The sequence below is a fragment of the Myotis yumanensis genome, unplaced genomic scaffold (genome assembly GCF_028538775.1).
Source record: "Myotis yumanensis isolate MYYU_CA2020_CCGP unplaced genomic scaffold, mMyoYum1.0.hap1 SCAF_1, whole genome shotgun sequence".
NCBI classification, from domain to species: Eukaryota; Metazoa; Chordata; class Mammalia; order Chiroptera; family Vespertilionidae; genus Myotis; species Myotis yumanensis.
The window spans coordinates 74,663,951-74,672,670 of record NW_027223752.1 but is presented as its reverse complement, the minus strand read 5'-3'; the positions used below and the strand labels follow the sequence as shown (position 1 = coordinate 74,672,670).

Genomic DNA, 8,720 nt, shown 5'->3' with positions numbered 1-8,720 from the left:
TCAATATATATTATATATATATAATTTTTCATATATATATATATATATATATATACACACATATATATATATGAATTTTACCAGGAAAGAAATAGAAATGCAAACAAAACCTTGGTAACTATCAATAAGATTATAGCCCAAGTCCTAAAAAGGATGAGATTACACACAAGAAGAGCAGTGTACCACCGTGTCATTTATGAAGGCCAGTGGCTGAGAACCTTTGAATGCTGGAGTGAAAAAAGCTAAACACAAATTTTAATTGTGATAGTCATGAAAATGGCATGAAATTATATGTAACAATGACTATTTAAAAAGCATCATATATCGCTTCTCGGCCTTTTGGCTAAGATCAAGTGTAGTATCTGTTCTTATCAGTTTAAAAAGCATCATACATAAGACGTATGTAAATTGTTTCTTGCACCACCACCAACAACAAAAGTCAATGGGAATATCAGAGGAAATAGACTTATTTTCAGAATTGTTGGGAATCATCTTATTCATTCCTTTGTTTTGAAAAGTAAGGTCCTAAAGTTCCACAGCTCAATGTGGACAGAACCCAAACTAGAAATTATGAGCAAAGCGGAGTGGAGAGGGAGACTTCATAGAAGGGAGAATGTGAAATTAAATGCTTGGACCTAATGGATAGGCCAAATTAGGACCAACCAGTAAATCTCATTAAACAGCATCAGAAGTTCTCTGGAAAAATCCCCTCTACTAAACCAATGCTCATTTACACGTCTATGATTAAACATGATCAAGAAGATCGCTGGGAAAATCTATCAGACAAAACAAAGGAAACGTCCTGAAAGTCTGTTTAGATTCACTTCAATATTTTTCATGAGAAAAGTCAATCACTCTGACTGTCTCAATAAATAATATGATTTATTTGTAGTCACATTTTTTTGTCAATGTACTACTCATTCTTTTGACATCTATCAGTTACATATATGACAGTTTTTATTAGCCTGATTTGAGGTCCAATGAGATTGTGTTAGTCTCTCGTTATATTGTTAATTCAGAAACTTTGAGGATATATCCCATTAGACCATAATCCTCAGTCCATGACATCCATAGGATTTTAGCTTACAGACTATCAACATTTCTAAGAAATTGTCTCCTAGAACAGCAGGGGAACATTTTCTAAAGTAAACCCATCATTGGCATAAAGAAGCACTTCCTATGTTCTTCTTGAGCATCTACTATATTGTAACACTAGATAGACTCTTTAGAGATGACAAAAAATGGTCACTCCTGGCCTCATTTTACTGATGCAGAAATTGAATTTCAAAGATGGAAAATAAATAACTGGCCTCAAGGTCAAGCAGCTTGAAAACCCAGAGAATCTATCTGGAAGGCCTGTGACCTTAACTACTGTGATGTGATGCAAGGTGTGCACTAATTAAGTACCATATCAGTACCTCTATTATAACTTTAAAGTCAGCCAGTGTAGTTCAGGTAAGCTTCCTGGAAGAGCTGGAAAATAGAATAGGCCTGGAGGGATCAGTAAACTTAATTAAGGTAACTTTTGTCAAAGCAAATAAACTAACAAAACTAAAAAGTAACTATTAGACAACAAGAAAGGGAAAGTCAGGAGAGAATAAGTGGAGTTTTGTAGAAGGCCTAGAGGAGATGAAATCGGAATTGCAATTACATGCTGGCCAAGGCAGTGCAAATCCATTTGTAAAGGATGGATGTCCCCATTGGAAAGCTTCCAGGGAGACACAGCAGTACGGACAGGAAGTCCCCCACCTTGATGAGTGAGTCAGAGCCTTCCTGAGAAGGGTAATGGCCTCACCACTCAGTTGGGCCCAGATGACAGAATGTAAGAAGGCGACAGAGCTAATATGGTCATTGCATGATAAATTAAAGCATATAATCACATGGATATTTTTCACCCCAAAAGACAGGATCTTGTCACTTAACAGGATCAATGAAGAAAGAAGCATATCCCTGGCCACTGAGAAGCATCCAGAGCTGATGAATTTCTGACCTGTTGAGAGGGAGATGGTTTTGACACAGTATTAAGTTCATCTTCTGACCGACCAGAAGGTCTCTGTTAACAAGAGAATTTCATAGAAATAGTGTAAAATGTAATGATTAAGTACCCCCAACTGTAAGAATGCAACAAAATGGCTAAGTTAGGGCTCAGGCTTCCCAGATTTAGCATGTCTAGGGTAGAAAAATCTTGTCATTGACTTTAGAAAAGGGGCACACTGAGTTTGAAAAACTAGGCAAAGTATCATGAGCAAAACCAAAAAAGATGCTAACATTGCACACTTACGAAGCCAGGCCCAGGATGAGGGAGGAGGCGTTGGAGAGGAGGGAAAGCCCCTGCCAGAGTGGGCCTAGGTGGGAACTCTATAGGTTACAGAACCTGTTTACTAGTAAATATGGAAGAACATTTCTCAGCATTGGGCATCACCCCATCTCTCCGGTAAATGGCCCTGAAGCAGCAAGTTCATGACACCTAACTGAGGTCACTCTCTGAAGGATGAGTGGCATTAATAGTTTGATTTGCACATGTCAAAAGCAAGTGAGGTCAAACAAACAAACAAACAAACAAAAGGAATGTGTTAATTACTTAATCAGCCCCAAGCTCCCAGCAGAGAAAACAGTTTCTGTAACACACAGGCTCCACCATACTTTAAAGCAGTAGCAAGGTTTGAATTCTCTGGACCATGTTCCCCTGCTTTCTTACTCTCTCCTTCCTTTCAATTGCTTTTTAATTACAGCTCCAGGAGCACCCATGTACACAGGCAAGCTGTTTTTTAGTAAAAATAGGCTCTGTTGCCCTAGCCTGTTTGTCTCAGTGGATAGAGCGTCAGCCTGCAGACTGAAGGGTCCCAGGTTCGATTCCCCTCAAAGGCACATATGCAGTAGCAGGCTCCTCCAGGGCCCTGCTCAGAGGCATGCAGGAGGCAACCAATCAATGTGTTTCTCGCACATCGATGTTTCTCTGTCTTCCCCTCTCTCTTGTACTCTTTCCAAAAATCAATGGAAAAATATCCTCAGATGAGGATTAAAAAAAAAAATTTAGTTGTGCTAAATACAACTCCTGCCTCTAGGTATCTTTATTCTCTCTCATTCAAGCTACCTACCAAATATCACAGCATATTACATAGCTGCAATAACTGGTATGCTGTGGTGCTGGTATACAAATTGACAAGAAAAAAGTTAATAAATGGCTTAGAAATAGGAAGTAGAGTTTATTAAAATTTATATATTGTGAATGTGATAACCTAAATCAGTTTTACCAGTAAATATTACTGAAATAGTTAGTTAACTATTAGAGGCATTCAAATCTATTTAATTCCTAATCTATTTAAAAGATAAGTGCAGCCTGGCCAGCATAGCTCAGTGGTTGAGCCTCTAATTATGAACCAGGAAGTCATGGTTTGATTACCCGTCAGGGCACATTGCCTGGGTTGTGGGCTCAATCCCCAGTGTGGGCATGCAGAAGGCAGTCGATCAGTGATTCTCTCATCATTGATGTTCCTCTCTGAAATCAATAAAAATATTTTGAAATAAATAAATAAATAATAAATGCAAAAATATACACCAGGGAAAAAATTGAAAATAAAAAGTAGCTTTATCAATTTTCTAGCTTTTTAAGTGTTAAAGTTAAATAAGAATTACAGAGAAAAAAAGTTAAATTTGACAATTTAAATACTCTGTCTTTATATTAGAAAACACCTTGAACAAATTAAAAATACAATAAACATCTAGTTTTGGGGAGGTAGTGTTAACTTTACATTTCTATGGGCAAATGATGCTCCCTCCTGGCTTATTTGGGTCTATCTCCATTTCCCTGAAAATAGTTGTATGAGGGAAGTGTTTGGCCCATCCTATAGTCTATATCTATGACTATTTTTCAACCACGGTGATTAAGAAGTTCGAATTGGTGGTTACAGAATTGTCATGGGGATGTATTCTAATAACTAGTGTGGTGCTGGATGGGCGCGGGATTCATTGGGATGATCACATATTAAGTTATGTAATACCTGGTCACTGGGGTGTACAGAAAAAAAAATTTTAGTTAAAAAAAAGAATGACTATTTTAGGAATGGGCACATGGTCATATCCACCTAGTGAGACTCAATTCAAGAGACTGTACTAGAGCCCTAACTGGTTTGGCTCAATGGATAGAGCGTCGGCCTGGGGACTCAAGGGTCCCAGGTTCAATTCCGGTCAAGGACATGTACCTTGGTTGCGGGCACATACCCAATAGGGAGTGTGCAGGAGGCAGCTGATCGATGTTTCTCTCTCATCGATGTTTCTAACTCTCTATCCCTCTCCCTTCCTCTCTGTAAGAAATTAATAAAATATATTTTTTTAAAAAGAGACTGTACTAGAATGGCTGGGGAAGAGAATCCTGCACTGGGTAACAAAGAGAGCTGAGTCTCTCTCTCTGCATGGTCATTTGCCACGGATAGAGAAGGTCTGCTTGAATGGGGTCCATCAAGAGGAAATCTGAGCTGAGAGGCTGACAGATTCTGAGTCTGAGTGATGCTATCAGGTCCCTGAACTCAGCTCTACCTGAAGGCAGTCCTCTGAAGCCTTCAGTGAGCCAATACACTCCCATTTTTATTCAGCTAATTTGAAATGGCTTTCTGTCTCTTGTAACCAAAAATAAAGGAATTAAAACTCAAGCAAGGAGGTATGGGGATAGAATATAACATTACAGAAGGGTGGTGATTTTCTGAATATTTAAATTATTCACAAAAATTGATCCATATTTTACTTCATAGAAGATTAGCAATTTAATAACAGCATAAAATGGCTAATAAACACAAAAATTTTAAAATATACCATTACGATAATCAAAGAAATGCAATTAAAACATACTTTAAGTATCATCTTTACCTTTGAGGTTTACCAAAAAGTTAATCATCCAAAATGTGAGCAAAGATGATGTATATGGGCGCTCTCCAGCACTGCCTGTGGGAGTCTACACCTGGACAGACACTTTGTTGGTTCGAGGGGTTCCCCTGTGAAATATGGCACTGGCCCTGTACATGGAGGTCAGGGAGAGACTGAAGAAAGAGGCAGGCCACTCCAGGTTGGTAGGTGGCACTTTTACTCAGCAAGGGAATTTACATACGAGGCTTGCTTTGGGTGACTGGAGATAAATACATCTCCTCATCCATTGGACAGAATTTTTTTTTTAAATATATTTTATTGATTTTTTACAGAGAGGAAGGGAGAGAGATAGAGAGTTAGAAACATCGATGAGAGAGAAACATCGATCAGCTGCCTCCTGCACATCTCCTACGGGGGATGTGCCCGCAACCCAGGTACATGCCCTTGACCGGAATCGAACCTGGGACCTTTCAGTCCGCAGGCCGATGCTCTATCCACTGAGCCAAACCGGTTTTGGCTCCATTGGACAGAATTTAAAGTTTATATAGAGGCTTTAGTTGGGCTCCATTATGCATGCCGTCTGAACGGTCTCAACAACACATTGGTCTCTCAAGACCGCATCCTTGAGAATGGCTCCCACTGTAAGGACAGTGGGTAGAGCATACATTCCAAGGACAGAGGAAGGGGTGAGCAATCTCTGACTGCCCAGGTCCAACATCCTCTTGATAACCTCCTCCACCTTTTTAAAGAACTACACACACACACACACACACACACACACACACACACAGATACACATACACACACACACACACTTAAAGGCTCTAACACTTTGTTAAAATAATTCCACATTTAGAAATCTAAGAAATAATCTGAAATAGAGATAAAACATTATGTCTAAGAAATTTCAAAAATTATGTCTTTAAAAATTACATTTACAAAAAGTTTGAAACGCTTAGTAAAATATTTTCATTATATCCTTAAATCAAAAAGGCAGCAAACAAAGTTGTATTTAATATGATTGTGACTGAAAAATTATATGAAGAGATAAAAAGGACAAAAGTAAACCAATGTTCATAGTGACTATCACTGGGTGATTGGCAATGTTTTTTTTTCTTCATATTACTTTTCTAAATGTTCCAAATTGTCTATAATAAGTATAATCTGGATAATCAAAACAAATTTTTAAAATTATTTTTAAAACTTGCTTGCCTCTTTGTCCCATTTTTTTCAGATGTATATGGACTTTTGGAGGGTGCAGAATGTCAGACTCAATGGTACTCTAATTGGAAAGGGTTTCAGAAGTGATGTGGATCAACATTTCCCCTAATACAGCTACCACATCTGCAGCACCTCTGACATAGTCCTTCCTTCTCCATTTGAAGACCTGCAGTGACAGTGGGAGGAGCAAGGCACAAAGCTGATTCATACTCAAGAGGATTCATAACTAAGTGGTAAAGAATTCCCCCTTATATTGACAGCATCTTCCGCTGAATTTACGTATGTCGATTCACCCCTTGGTAACTACAAATCACTAACCTTAGTTCTATTCTTTGGAGAATAAAAATTATGTCATGGGAAGATCATGGTTTTATCATCAGGTAGACTAAAGTGTGAATCTCTGCTACAGCATTGTGCTAGTATTATGATCTTGGGCAACAACTCTGAACTTTTGTTTCCTCAAAATGGAGATAATGATACCAATTTCTCGGGCAAATAAAAGAGGACCCATCTGTAAAACACCTAGTATAAGTATACACAGTACTTACTGAAAGTTAATTCTCTCAATGTCACCCCACTACATTTAATTTAAAAAAAGAAAAGACAATACAAAAAAGGAAAAAAAATACAACAAACCAAAATTTATGAAGTGTGCCTTTAAAAAAAAAAAAAAGTAATTCTCTATGCTCTTATCCTGAGGGGCAGGCATACTACAGTAAGAATTCAAAAATATTTCTGAATGAATGAATAGTTTCTCAAAAAGCTGTGAATCCACCAAGCAAACAATAAACTGCTCGGGTTTCCCCATCAAGTATTTGAGAATGCAATGAGAGAATGTGAGATACTCTATAGAATTTAGGATACATTATTATTGCAGCTTTACTCTGAATTATTAGTTTTAAAAAAGGGAAAGGAGATATAATTGGCCCAGCCAAATTTCCTCCTGAGCTCATATTCCTCTCAGTGATCACCCTCCCCTTATAATTGCTCATAAACCATCTACTTAACAGTCTAGTTGAGAATTGCACTTACAGTAACATCCGAATTACTAGGCTATACTTTTGGGGGCGGGGGGAGAAAGAAACACTGATTTGTTGTTCCACTTATTTTTTATACATTCATTGGTTGATTCTTATATGTGCCCTGACCTGGGACTGAACCCACAACCTTGGCGTATCAGGATGATGCTCTAAACAACTGAGCTACTCGGCCAGAGTCTAGGCTATAGGTTTTAAATCCTCTTCCTTTTTTTTTTTTCTTCTTTTAATATTTTGGCGTTTTCTATATAACATGTCAGTGAACTTTCAAGAAAAAAAGTGAAACAACCAAAAAAAAGTGAGCACTTTTAATGATGATTTAAAAGCTAACCAGAAATTATCTGTATTGGTTCTTTGCATCCTAGGGTATCATGTATCTCGGCCTGAAGATCTGAACTTACTTAAAGCACATCGGGGTTCTATGTGCCCCCCTAGCCCCTTACAATTTGATCCTCTCTTCATATTTTCAATTCTACTTTTTCTAAGAGGGAGATCAGGTACTCGAAGCCAACAGGAGCATAGTAGGAGTTTCATTTTCCCCGTTAGCTGTTAATATTGTGCCAGGTGCCTTTGAAAGGAGTTTCATCTCTCTGGACGCCTTTTAAGATTTCTGTCAAGCGTCTCCCTCTCTGGGCCAGCACGTCTCCCTATATGCCCATCACCTGTCGTTATTTGACTCTGATTTCATTTTGTTAGTAGGAACAGCAGCAGTTATTTTAGTTATTATTCTCCCCCTCTCATTTTTCCTCTGGATTAAAGCAGGATATCAAATGGGAATTTTACAGTGTCCCCAGTACTGTATTCACGATCAAAGCTGAAGACTAAAATACACTCAGACTCCCATATTCTAATATATAAAATATCCCTATAGGGCTTACTAATCAGCATCGGTTAAGAATAAGCTTTACTACCAACCATTACCACCACTTCCTGGGCAATGTAGGAAGGGAACTTAGAGGGTAGTGAGGAGAGTAGCCTTTTAAAGAAACACTATGCCATTAAGGAATGTAGTTTGACTTGTTACTAAAACCCAGAAAAGAGGATTCATAGAAAATTCATGTTGAGAATAGGGTTGACTACATGAAGGAAAGATGGGCAATTCATTTTCCAGTTGGCAATCTGTTTGGCCACCACACCTGGCCTACTTGAGGCAAGGAAAAAAAATTAGAGGGCATAGCTGGTCTGGTTCAGTGGATAGAACATCGCCCTGGGGACTGAAGTATCCCGGGTTTGATTCCTGTCAAGGGCACGTACCTCAATTGCAGGCTCAATCCCTGGTCCCGATCAGGGCATGTGTGGAGGCAACCAAACAATGTGTCTCTCTCACATCAATGTTTCTCTGTCTCTGTCTCCCTCCCTTTCACTCTCTAAAAATCAATGGAAAAATATCCTTGGGCAAGGATTAACAACAACAAAAAAACATAAGAAAGAAATTAGAGGACATAGTAAAGCTGGGGTAAAAGTCAGCCATGAAGCTCTCTGCCCCATTATTTGACATGTTATGGATGAGTGACTTTCCTAAGGGACAAGGAGAAAAGTTGTTGAATTTTAACTGTCTTCCCAGAGTTCACCAAGAAGGCTGATCAGAAAGGGGATATAGTT

At 38.5% G+C, this 8,720-nt stretch overlaps 1 pseudogene; it reads left to right on the top strand.

Annotated features, from left to right (window-relative positions):
- The first annotated feature begins 323 nt into the window (after window positions 1–323).
- On the top strand, window positions 324–429 carry LOC138999454 (U2 spliceosomal RNA; annotated as a pseudogene).
- Window positions 430–8,720: the final 8,291 nt, after the last annotated feature.